At 39.0% G+C, this 13640-nt stretch overlaps 1 protein-coding gene and 1 pseudogene across 1 annotated transcript in view; one reads left to right on the top strand and one right to left on the bottom strand.

Annotated features, from left to right (window-relative positions):
- The window catches only part of lhfpl7 (LHFPL tetraspan subfamily member 7), a 121751-nt gene that overhangs the window by 105350 nt on the left and 2761 nt on the right, over positions 1-13640 (top strand). The window lies entirely within an intron of this gene.
- On the bottom strand, positions 8272-8416 carry LOC148349527 (U2 spliceosomal RNA; annotated as a pseudogene).

Raw genomic sequence — 13640 nt, 5'->3', positions numbered from 1 at the left:
AGAAAAAAAGAATAAAATGAGAGTGTTCAATTAGGGTATTTTTTACGGGTAACAAAGTGCCTTTTTTTCCTTTTAATCTCCAGAAAGAGTATTTTGGGGTTTCTACACACTTGTATATGGCCATAAAAACCTTGAATAAAATCTGCAAGTTTTGAATGGGTTATCACAGATAAACAAGTAAACATAAACACCCTTTTAAACGAGTACTCGGTAAGATCACGTAACCCCCTGTAAATGAGTGTTCAGTACAGTCAGAAAAGAAAAGAAACTCGGAAAAAAAAACACCATTAAAGATGCCAAAAGGTCATATGTGTTCCTTCTCTGAGTTTTTTTTGGTTTGAACAATTTTATTGACACTATTACCAGCAAATAAACAATGTGAAGTTTGAACAATTTTTCTCGACAATTTTAACAGCAATTAAGCATATACACAATTTCGTTACATCTGACAATGTGACGTTTTAACAATTTTTTCCGACATTTTTAACTGCAATTAAACACACAATTTAATTATATCGTATCCCAAGTTGAAATACAAGGAAAAAAAGAACACAAAAGAACAAAGGCCCAAGTAGCAGGCAACATTTTTGTAATCGTGTTCTGGTCTGTTTAATCACGGTGTTGGTGAATTGGATTCTGTGTTATTTAACAATGAAGTCCACATATTATTTTAGAGCCTTATAGAGGTTTGGGGAAAATGAAAAAAAAAAGTGGGAAATGCAATGCTGAGTAAAATGTTATAGATCGATAAGTAAACTTGATCACTATGACTGGAATTGGTGAATGGCTCTTCCGGTTGGCAGACGATATCCAGAAAATGGGTCACGAGCCAAGGCTAAAAGTAGGGTAAGTTAAAAATTCTGCTGTCACCTTAACATTGCCAACAGGCAACATCTGGTTCAAGGAGCATCTGCAACATTTTTCATCACTACGATTCACTCCATCTTTGGACCTGGCCTAATCTCGACCAGTTGCTGCCAGAACAGATGGTGTGTTTTAGTTCATGGAAGCTTCGAACGGTATGTGTATTCGCCATGACTTGGCTGATAGAAAAACAACCACACGAATTGGCCTCTGCTGGGTACACACACTAGTCAAATTTGCTTAGCGGTTAAGTTAATTTTGAGTTTCATGATTTTGCATTTTGGACAACATTTGCTGGTTTGAGATTCTATGCGCAAAACAAACTATCCGGTAAGGATTTAAGCCAGAACGGCCAATAATATTTCAGCTTTAGACATGTAAGGATATTTTTGTCCTTACATCCATACATTTTCTGCACCGCGTATCAGTAGGATACCAGACAACTCACACGCTCATTCACACCTAGGGATGATTTGGACCGGTCAATTAACATGACGTGCATGTTTTTTGTAATGTGGGAGGAAAACGAAGGCCATGGTGGAAGCTCATGCAGGCACGGGAAGAACATGCAAACTCCACACAGAAATGCTTGTAGCTGGATTTAAACCCATGACCTCAGAAATGTGCAACAGACACGCTAACCACTTATCTGCCGTGCTGCCCCTAATAGTGAAGTAAAATGGGAAGAAATTCCTGTAACTGAAATTGTAAGCTACATTTTACCGTAATGTTTACCGGGTAACCTATATGGGGAGATTTGTTTGAAAAATATGTAAACACCTATAGTTCAGATCTAGAAATGCACACACAAGATAAAAAATTGTTTAAGTAAATCACAGATATATTTGTGTATCTGCAAAATACATGATTCATACCGGATTTCTTATTTTAATGGTACAGGAGACATTGTAAAATTTGCCTTGAAAATACGTATAAAATGCTTGTTTGGCGATGAAAAACATGTACGAACCCTGATTCATTTACTTTTAACAGTTTGAAACTATTTTGTTTGTTTAGTCTACAACATGTTTTTCTGTTGCAATAATTGGAATGGCTCTTTTTGAGTGTTGCTATTCTGTCCGAGATGGTGCTGATCGAGTATCTGAGGTACCAGTCCAGCAGTGCCTCCCTCCGGTTCAGTTCCTTCAGTGCTGTCCAAATCCATTACCAAACAAATTCTACAATTTGTATGCCGCATCGATAGAAATGTGGACAGTCCTTGACTCCTGGAGTGAAGTGGAGCAAAGGCAAGGACCTTTTCAGACCAATTTGGACTTTTATACGAGACAATTGCTGCTGTGCGTCTTTTGATGTTACTGGCAGCAGGGTGGTGGTTTTTTTTTTTTTTTTTTTTTTTGCTGCTGCACAAAATAAAGCTTGTTTCAAGGACATGGAGCAAGTTTGACTGAGAAGTAGATTTGCATAATCCGTGCCAATTATAAGAATGATTTCATGTACGCACAGCGTCTTTGCAAATAGCTTTTCATTAGTCAGGATAGAGACAAATGCAACTGCTTAATTATCCACAATGGGGGGAAGAAAATGACTTGTGATGGCTAACACAATCCGTATGTATAAACAGATTGCAGACTGTAGTGAGCTGTGTCCTAATTTACAAACATTTGTAAAACCAGGCTTTCAAAAGTCCGCTGTCTGTTATTATTATTCAGAATTACCGTAAATTCCAGGCTACAGAGCGCACCTGATTAAATGAAACACAAGCAAATTTAAGGAAGAAACGTAACTTTGTTTCTGTACAAGCCGCACCAGATTTTAAGCAGAATGTTTAATAAGCTGTATAAATGAACCCATTCCATTGCTTACATCAAAAAAAAAATCAGCGGGGAAATGTCTAGTAAAGAAAATTAACCCATTGTACTGCGTCAATTAAGACACTTGCTTGCGGACTGTGTCCACAGCTGTCAACATAAACCAACTCGTGCAGCAGTCAATATGAATTGAATTGGCAGTAACATATACGCACACGAATGCAACAAAAACCTTCTCAAAACAAAACTCAATCTACCACACTGACTGTCGCATGATCTTAAGCTCTCCCTTCCCTTGTGCACATGATAGTAATAGAGGGCTTTTAGTCAGTAGTGTACATTGAGTTTTTGTCGCCCTCGAGCACATTTCGATGCCAATTTAATTTGTATCGAATGCTGTGCTAGTCGAATGAGATTGACACATTCCGCAAACGAGTGTCTTCATTTTGGCACAATGTCTTACTTTTTGTACTTGACATTTTCCCGCTGATTATGCCAAGATCGTGATCTAACTCCATAGCCACAGCAGGAATTTTATTCCTCCCTTCATGTCTGTCACTGATTAGATGAAGAGGCAATTTCCTACAAACTGAGTCATAGTTACTACTGTCATTTATTCGCACTTTATTGAATTTCTTAGCTTTCACATTCAGAGTTCTGAGCAGAAATCACATTGCCCTATTACCCACCCTGGGCCCCTGCGATGTTTAGTTTTTGCTAAACAGTCGGATTACCCTGGCTGCTAGGTGCGGCTGAGGCAACCCGCTTTGGACGCGCTAAGATCCAGAGGAAGGGCCCGGTGCACGTCGGAAGTCGTTCCTGACAAATTCCGCCTCTCAGAAAAGAAAAAAAAAGAACAAGCTGCATTGTTTTGTAAGCCGCAGTTTAGTAATGTAGAAAAAAAGTACCGGTTTGTAGTTCTGAATTTATAATAAATTATATTTGTATTCTAGTTGACCTTCACATTTATACGCGGGACTTGTAGCACCATTTGCAGTCCCATTGCTGCAGCAGCAAAGATTTGATAGGCTGAAGTGACGACACACTGAGGCTCCTATGAGTCTCGACTGTTGGACCACAAAGGAAGGAGGCTGATGGTCTCATAGCAGCTTTAAAAGCCTACAAATGGATAATTGGACATTTTGTGACTAAATTGTCATGGATATTCTCATTACATGCTTTTCAGTACTCCCGCTGTGCTATAATGTTATTCTGAGCCCCAAGAGAGGTGCTGTGATTAGTTGTCAGTGTTTCACTTGAGGGCCTTTTATTTTATGTTGCATTTATCTAAAATGCAATGGCAAGTTATTATTAGCCACGATAATTGGTTTCTTGATTTTAAGAGAATCTGCATATTTCTCTTCACAGACTTGACTCCAGAGCCGTGATTGGCCTTTTTCTATGCTTTTTTTCCATGCCAAGGTCATTAAAGTGATGCCTGTCAAATTAGAAAGCTTTCTCTCTCAGTGATTCAAACAAAAAAGAAATTGTTGGGCGAGAGTATTCGGCTGTTACTGAGTGACAGAGCGAAGCCACTTTTGTATTTTACAATAAGATGATTGGAATTTAACACAAGGTAGCCTGGGTCAGTTTTCATATGAATTTCAAGGCTATTATGAGAAAAGGGTGGTCATTCATCTCAACATGTTGTTTTTTTCTACCAAGCATTTTAGCTTCTATGTGAATTACACTCAGAGCGACTACTCTGGAAAATACGGTACTCTATGTAGTGTTAGATATTTGTGTGCCATTGTAATTTTGTATAGTTATTTACTTTATGTTTGGCGTATCGCTTGGAAATGAAAAAGATCCACATGCCGTCCTAAAGAAGTTAGCTGTAACCAAGGAGCTGCTTTTACCACATTAGCGCTTCGCACCCTTGTGTCTCAGTGGTCGTCTTTATTACGCGCCCAGGTCGTATTTTTGTCTGAAAGCGCGCAATCGATCCAAATGAGGGACGGAGGCCATTTGTCTGCTCAGGAGAAACTGTGGTGGATTTGTTTGTGGCTTCTTAGTTTACAGTTGACATATTATATGAGGCAGAAAGAGTGACCTTGTGGTTAGCATGTCTGCAATGCAGTCAAGATGCTGGCCCCTTTCACAGGGGTTGGTGCCTATATTCAGAAACAAAAAGAAATGAGTATTATATTAAAATGGGCAGAGTGTTTACCACAGACACCAGTATGTTTTGTTTACATAATCTAAAGCTCCTGAATTATGGTTGGTGCTGGTGTGGTGAAGAATCTTAGTATACAGGAAGCCCATATCAAAAAAGGTGTAAGGCCCGACAACATCCCAAGCCAACCAACTTCAGGGCACACCATTCCCACCCCTGGCAGCAGCACCCATCAGAGGTCCGGCCCCAAAACCCAGAGCAACTCCACTGGGCCCACCAGCCTCATCTAGCCCCGCACAGTAGGAGGGAGCCAGGACGACCCTCACAGCCCCCCACTGACCCCTGCCAGATCTCATCCCACCCCGTCTTTCCCTGTCAATCTCCCTGCTGGTCCATTTTCTTTAATGCCCAAAGTTCATTATAAGAGCCCAACAGGTTTCCACATCTCCTGTAGTAATTCATTATGTTGTTGCCCTGATTAAAACCTACACACCAGCTCATATACAGCAACATCAAATGTTCATTGAAGTTTCTTTGTTAGGTAAGGAACCTTGAGAAAGAATTCCAGTAAAGGCATGGTCTGATATTTCTATTTTTTCGTGAGAAGTTTTATATTCTTATGAATCCTCACACAATGCATGATGCTTATAAATCCAACTAATACCCAACCAAACCAAAGCCTTATAAGTTCATCAGCATTACCTGACTAAATTTCCGTCATGCTAGGTTTTATATTAATACCTGTGGATATTTGTAGGGTATTAGACTTTTCCTCACTAATATGTCACCACATGAAGAATTTACGTCGGGGAAAAAGTCTGCATGTTGTGCCAGTGGTCTCAGCTGCCATTTGTGCTTAGGCCAGAGATGGTGATGAAACCTTATTTTAGCCCAAGGCCAAAGGCTGTCAACATGATGAACTCACCCAGCCATGGACAGTGCACCCAAATTGACATATAAACAAACATGCACCAAAGAGTTTTTCTTTTTTTTTTGTGTTTTTTTTCTTTTTTAACACTGCTTGCTCTTTCTTGATTGATGGCTTCAACGTAATTGACACTTTCATTAAAGTAGTACCATTATTTATTTTGCAATCGGTGCTTGTGAAGTACAGGTACCCTGTCCCTGTTGCTAATTTAATACTGTATATGAGGTGGGCGAGATGGATTGAGTTACAGATTGGGTTTGGTCAGGATGTACGTCGACACAAACCGCATGCGTGCTCTGGGTCGACTCGTAAGGGATAAGGGAGTCAAGGACAAGCAATTTGTCTGAGCTTTGAATTAATTCGCAGTATAAAAAAGATGGGGATATGGAAATGGAAGTAATTAAATTGATAGATTGGATGCAGCATTTGAGATTCATGTGTCATCATAGCTGCAGTGCTCCCAGGATGGAGATTTGCTATTGCGGGCTGAGTTCAGATGCCTTAGCACGCATTGGGGGAGCATTTGTCACTGTTTTTTATCACAACACATTTATCGCATTCAATCAGGTACCGGCAATCAATCATCCTACATGGCTCAAGGAATTAAATTGGGATTTATAGAGTGAAATTATTTACGAATATACTTGATGTAAATGCGTACATTGATACATTGATACCATACTTAAATCTGAAGATTAGCAGGAGCTTTGCTAAACCAAGATTTTTTTTGGACAAAAAACAGCCTGTTATGTGTTTTCTCAATGGGGTTTGAGGTATGTTTGGTTGCAAGCATGGTTATCATTGCATCAAAATAGATCTTTGATGTCCATATATACGTATGTCATGTTTTGATCTGATTGAAATACCTATTGTCCAAAGGTACAAAGCAGTATTCAAACACTGATGTACAATGTTCTTGTTGTTTTCTGAACAAATATATACTTGGCCAAATCGGCTGTCCACTCTGTTGTCCGTGTCTACATGACAGTCAATTCTGCAGTCTGAGTGACTCTGTGATAAACGGAGCAATTACTGAGCTGTGATTGACCTGTTTGCGGTCAGACCTGCTCATTCTAAAGATAGCAGAAGCCTTTTTATTACCCCGCTAATCTCTTCTATCGCACTGTATTTTATTTCCTCTCCCTCTTCTCATCGTCACCACCACCATTCTATCCACCCTGTATGTACCGACCTCAAGGTCATGTCCCCTCTTCATAATGGCATCAGTGGACAATTGCTGGGGAGTTTGGATGAATTTAGCAAAAAGTGAAAGAACGTCTATTTTATCTGGGTTAGCAATGTTTCCCTTGGACATGACGGGCTTTCAGTTAACTTTCTTAATGCCTAATGTTACAATGACACTAGCTACTAAAGATACACTGGATTTTAAAGTGCTAAGTCCAGACTGGCAACTGAAGTCAATTCTAAAAAGAACAAAAACAAAAAATGGTCCGTTACACATTCTAACGATCTTTTAATTTTTGGGATTACATTCAAGGTATACTCTGTCACAAACTAACTTTTTTTATGTTACCCACTCAAAGATCAAAATTGTGTCATTATGGGATCAAATGTATCTGAAAAATGTTCTTTTGCACGCTTTCTTTCACCTTTACTATGTTTGCAAATGCTCAGCGACACAATTTTCCTTTTCTCCGACTCCTTCTTTCAATGAAAACATTCGGTTGCCTCTGTGTACTTGCACACCTTGACTCTCCCCTGTTCTGGAACAGGAAGATACTTGTACAACTGTCATTAGCTTAATTTCCCAGAGGCTCATTGAGCTTAATTATCATGGCTGTGCGCAGACTAGAGTATGTCACATTAGGATGGAGTCCTTGCTGTTTACACCTATGGTTTGCCAGATCCCAGATAGGCACCTTGGGATTCATCAGGAGAGAAGATTAACTCCTAACAAGTTTGAAACAGTCTCTTGCGGTGAGGTTCGTGTCTGGTGAGGCACACTCAGATTTACAATTAAATAAACCTCTTATAAATCTCTTATTCAACATTTGATTGGCAGGACAAGAAAGCAATATATAAACTGTAGCATAGAAAAAAAACATTATTGTGTCACTTTCATTTATGAATAAAGTCTACACGCTGTACATTTGAACAAAAGCATCACTAGATAGGTAATCCTGCAATACGAAAAGTCCATGCCACAAGAAAGAAATTATTAGATGAATGGACTTGCTGTCAGCTTGCTAATGCTGAAATACATTCAATTCTATAGGGCTGAGGTGTGCTCCAGATCAGAATCCTTGGTCTCACTATTTCCCTCTACCATGAGGCAAGAGAATTATGTGCCTCAATCTGCATCAGCAGACACTCAGCAAAATAATGTGCTACATACTGTAATACTTGTATTATCAAGATTGAACAAGAAAATGCCAAAATTGTGAAGTAAATGAGCAAAACCAACACTGAATAAATGGGGGGTTTTAAGGGTTATTGTTCTATCTTCGTTATTAATTATCCATTATCCGTTATCGGTCAGTTCATAATACGCTACAAAGCCAAGGAGCCGGGACTCTTACTCTCAGCCAAAAGGCCAAGCTAAGGTCCTAGCCCTTAAGCCTTGCTGCGATCATTGCGAATGCACCGTTCCCGAAGGCACTGCAATACCGGGCCGATGCGTGGAGTGGACAGAGCAAGCTCTTATTCCATCTCCAGATTGCAAAAATCTGTGCTCACTATCTAGCCGTGAAGCAGATGTCAAAAAACTATAGAAATGATCCCTAAGAGTATGGTTTTAATCTTACATTTTCACCTCCTTGCCTGCCTGCCCAGGCTGAATGTCACTGATTTGAGACCTATTTTTACTCAGGGGCCATTTTTAAAATGTTATGTTGTAAATGTGTTCATAGTTTACTTAAATTATTTAAATCATGGACGCATGTATTCAACAATGTTTGTCACTTTTAATGCTTAGTTTAAGTTGAGTAAAAGTCAAACCAAATTGTATACTGATTTTTAATTAAAAATATTTGGGGTGTGCGTTATACACACATAAATACAGTATTTTCGCCACACCCTTTTTTACCTTTTTAAGCCCTGTCCCATTTTCATCCTTGTTCCTGATATCATATTTTTTAAAAAACGGTTTTTAAGTGTTTCAGGTTCATATTGTGCTGAATTACACTTACAGTGCTTTGTTTTTTATAGGAAGTATCAAATATCTTCACCTTTAATACATTCAATTAGAAAATAAGGACCAATGAACGAGAACTAATGTAACTCTGCAGTACATACCTGATAAATACTAAACATTTTCTCAAACTGGGATTAGGGTAATCCCCGTAAAACACCTTGTCTTTTAAAATCCAACATCTGATTGATTCATTAACTTCTTAACATGATGAGCAATACATCCAATTAGTACGTTTGTGTATGGGAGTCACGTTGCATTCGCAACCCCAAGCTGCTGGTGTAAATCAGAGTATAATTTTCTAGATCGCATCTGGGTTATTGTTATCAGCATGGTGGTAATGACATTGAGCGATTCACCTGTGTTATTTATTGTATCTGTTAGCTGTAAAACCAATAACAGGAAAAACAAGGTGAAGGTAAAGAAGACAGAAAACATTAACTGTAATGTACAGCTCCAGGACACGGATTTGTAATTAAGCAGCACTTTTCCACCATGCATTACATATTATTTGCTGTTGAGATTTAGAGCAACAAAAATGCACAAAAAGGCTGCCCAATCCAATACCAATGAGGGAAAAAAAATCACATTTTGTGTCTGTCAAATAAAAAGAAAATGATTGAGGAATTAATTCTCTCTTTTATAATAGTTACTGTTCATTACCATATCGAATGAGTCTTATCCAAATGGAGCTGGTCTCCACTTGTGTGAGGAAGCAAGGAAATGGATTTTACACTCACTGGCTGCATCTTAATAAAATATATTCTTGCTTTATTTTGAATATCTTTGAAGTGGGGTTCTCTCCACATTGAAGATAAAGAACTTCAAAGTACACATTATCTATTAAATAACATACCCAACAGCATTTTTATTAATGAAACTGCCAGTAGGTTCTCACATCCTTGCAGAAATTATACAACACATAGTATGGTATTGTTCCAACATTTAAGCTCTCTCCTTAATAGTATTCCCAAACTCTTAAACATGCAAAATATGCGAAAATAGTACACAGTTGTGGCAGAAAATCTATCTACTGTATATTTAATCAGCATATTCAAACAATTTTCCCCAAAAATGCATTTTGAAAACAGCATCCCAAGCTGTGACATCATCGGAGGAATACCAACACCCTAGCCAGTTGTCATATAGTTTTATGTGTTAATTTTTTCGAAGAGGTTACAGTGTTTTAAGTCAAGTTTTGGTAGTTTTTGTAGAACATGCCTATGCCTAGGCGCAGATGGATGCAGTAATGATGCAACAAAGGGCGAGCAGCCAAAAAGGGGCTAACTGGCAAAAATAACACACGGGAGAGTACCCAATGACGGGCTATCTGGGACCAATCTCTGTAAAGCGGCCGCAACCTTAGGCGGAAAACCGTGAAGCTGGCTGACCAAAAACACGCAGGTAGCAGCCAGGCTAACTGGGAAACAACAACAAAAACTGGCTACGCAAACCCAATCAGAAATAAACCAATGGACACCACCTGCCTAGATGATAGGAGTGCTCACGTGTCACTCAGGGCCAAAATACACTGTGTACAGCTAGCGGGAGACAACCGGGAACAAGCAAAACAGGAAAGCCGTCGCGAATCAGAATGAGAATAAACCAAAGGACACGGCGAAAATGCCGCTTACGGGAAGCTATCCGGCATTACACAATCGCCTACCTAAAAAAAGGCAAGGGCAAACAAGGAACGCATGATAACGGCGGCATGTGAACTTATCCAGACAGACTGAGGAGATAATTTCTTTCTCATGCCATGAGGCTGTTTAACTCTACCCGGGACAGTGAATGCCCACATTAAACCACACCCCCACATTTGCATATAACCCTATTTTTATTACAGTGTGTATTTTATGTAGCACTATCTAAATACTCTATATCAACACGTTACATTGGGTATTTTTGTATTATGTTCCTTTTACTTTATTATTGTTTTATTTTCAACACAAAGATACTGCTGGAAGTGTGAATTTTCCTACGGGGATGAATAAAGTATCTATCGATCTATCTATCTTATCCTACACAGCTTTTGAAAATCAAAGCTCACAACTCTGCTTCAACAAAAGTCACAAGGCCCCCAGTGGCAGGGTAAACAAAGTTTCAATGTCTCCAAGCAGAAATGGGTGGTATGTAATTGCTGTCCACAACAACTGCTGTTTTAGAGCTACCTCACACCTTGTGTTAATAGGATTTGCCATTTAGAAAGTTTGTGTTCCTTTCGATAAAATCACAGCTCTAGATGTGAAACAAGCCAGATGGGTCAACCTTGAGACTAAATTTCTTGAGTCCCCGGCGCGTTGAATATTTTGCAACATATTTTCAAAATTGTGGGGTGAAACACTACACGTTCTGTGCCTGACTAAACAAAATCAGTTTGGGAATACTTTAAATAGAAGGTTGCAGACAGGCTGTATCAACTCTATTGTCAGTGTCTAGACAGGCCTTCATCTTTGTATGTCAGATAAAATTAAGCAGGAAAACCACATTCCCGGTTTTCAAAAGCAATATACATGCTGATATGAAAATTTATATCAGGTCATAGATGGGTGCTTCAGAGGTTTTGGAGGTTATATTGTTGCCTCAGGCCTGCACCTGAGTGACACATGAGCACTCCTATGATCTGGGCATGTAGTGATTTTTTTTGTAAGAACCAGTTACTGTGTCAGAGGCATGTGATGAAATTGATTGAGTGTCACGCATGGTCGGCAGCTTGTCACACATCTTGCTGCCTCGCAAACTCATTCAATCTCCATCTCGCCACCGTGAACCCGCTTGACCACCTCATGCAGCAGCTTTCTATTTCTCGCTTGGCCACCAGGAAAGAGATTCAAGGTTAATTTAGTTCCTTCACTTGGGGCTCGACGGTCATGACTGACTGTATTGTAGTGCGGTGTTTTTTGATTGAAAACTCTGATTTTCTCCAGTTGGGGTGCTACTATAATCATATATAAACATTTTCCCATAACTAAAAAGGAATGTTATGAATTTCCAAGTGAGGTAGTCACATCTGTCACAAGTGACTGTTTTATCTAGACACAATATTAGTGCCACTGTCCACAGATACACATGTATGTTGAATTTAAAAATGCGTTACCATGTTTTTGCAACTATAGATCAGTCAATAAAAAAATTAGCGCTGACCACAATCACATAGGAATGGTGGCAATGGGATTCAAACTGGACCGATTCCTTACCACCAAGCCTCTAAGAACATGGTTGGTTGATCAAATTTGGATAAATTTGAATTGTACTCAAATTAAATTGTGGAGTGTGCCGGTTCCCATTTATAGACCCTTAGAATTAGACACAACCCATTAGCTCTTTTTTCGTTATCACACTATTTTTTAGTCACATAACAGTTATGTTAGAGTAGAAAGAATGTTGTTTGATTTTTTTTCTCAGCTCAAATTAAGCATTGACAGTTATAAAGTTTTGATTTCCTGCTGCCATGAGTTTATATATTTCAGGATGAACAAATTACTTCCCAGAATGCTGTTATCTTCATTCAGTTCAGAACGGACAAACCGCTTCCCGCCATGTCCTTGTCGTCATTCAGTTCAGAATCTGTTGCACTTTGTTAAGACTTTGCAAGCAGCCTGCACCACGGGCCAGTTTAATGTCTAAAAATATTATTGTAGCCCGGCCCAATAATAACATCAACAATTAGCCCTGTGACAAAAAATAATGTGATGATGAGTTAAGACCTAATGCCTTTTCACATGGTGTTTGCATCACTTGGCATCTAGTGGATGGGATCTGCCACACTCCACAATGTCATCTGAATTTGATTCACATTGCATTCAAAGTGATGTATGCATCCGTGTGAAATTGTAGTAAGTGATATATTCTGACTGGTCAATCAGTGCGCAAATACGGCTATTTTCGTGCAACCCTAGGCATTACGTTGATTAAATCCATGCTCCTTAAAGTCGTGTGCGCCTTATATATGAAAAACTATCATAGAACACTATTTTTGGGGATGCGCTTTATAACGAGGTACACCTTATAGTGTGGAAAATACGATAAATCAACCTATCATTCAATTAGTCGAATCAAGGATAATATTCTTATTCTCAAATTGAGACGGTTGGAAGATTTGAATCGTTCAGAATTTGGTTTTAATCAAATGTGTCTCAGGTATTTCAATGTTTTTTACTAACGCATCATAAGTATAAAGGATTTAAGTCTGCCTTGTGAAGTTCACGTGCAGTCCAACTTGGTTGCACATCCTTGCACAAGCAAGAAAACGTTAAGTCTCTTGGCATCACGTTACGTCAGCTCGAGCTTTCATCACGCTGTCCATTCCTTTTAGGATGAGACCAGCAGGGACTCATGAATAATGATAAAAGCATTTTTGTATCCATTTTATAATATAAAGCCTCTCTTGTCTTTTCTGTCAATCAGACAAAACATGTGCTGTAATTAGCCCACTGTCAAGCTTTTTCAAATTTGATGTTGTTACCCATCCATTGCATTCAACGAGCTTGTCATGTCTTCTGTGAAGGTTGTCTTTGCTTCTTAGATTGCATAGTTATGATTTTCTACTCTGAACGATTGTAAAATAGTGAAATACAGTATATATTTTACTTTATTCCACTGGCAGAGGACTCCTCAGATTAAGAACCTCGTATCCTATTCTGCTCATACTTCAAGTGAGAATTTTTTACAAGTAAACATCTCTTCCTTCAACAAACGTCTGATTGAATTAAAAAGCATAGATATCCCACCACAAGCCAAAACCGTGTCAGGCTAGATCCAACTCTACACAGCTAAAACCGCAATGACACCTGACATGGGCAGAAGCCCAGC

The sequence above is a fragment of the Urocampus carinirostris genome, chromosome 17 (assembly GCF_059441175.1).
Source record: "Urocampus carinirostris isolate Australia breed hairy pipefish chromosome 17, RoL_Ucar_1.0, whole genome shotgun sequence".
Classification (NCBI taxonomy): Eukaryota; Metazoa; Chordata; class Actinopteri; order Syngnathiformes; family Syngnathidae; genus Urocampus; species Urocampus carinirostris.
Note: the sequence above shows the minus strand (reverse complement) of the source record. Positions and strands in the feature narration are given on the sequence as shown.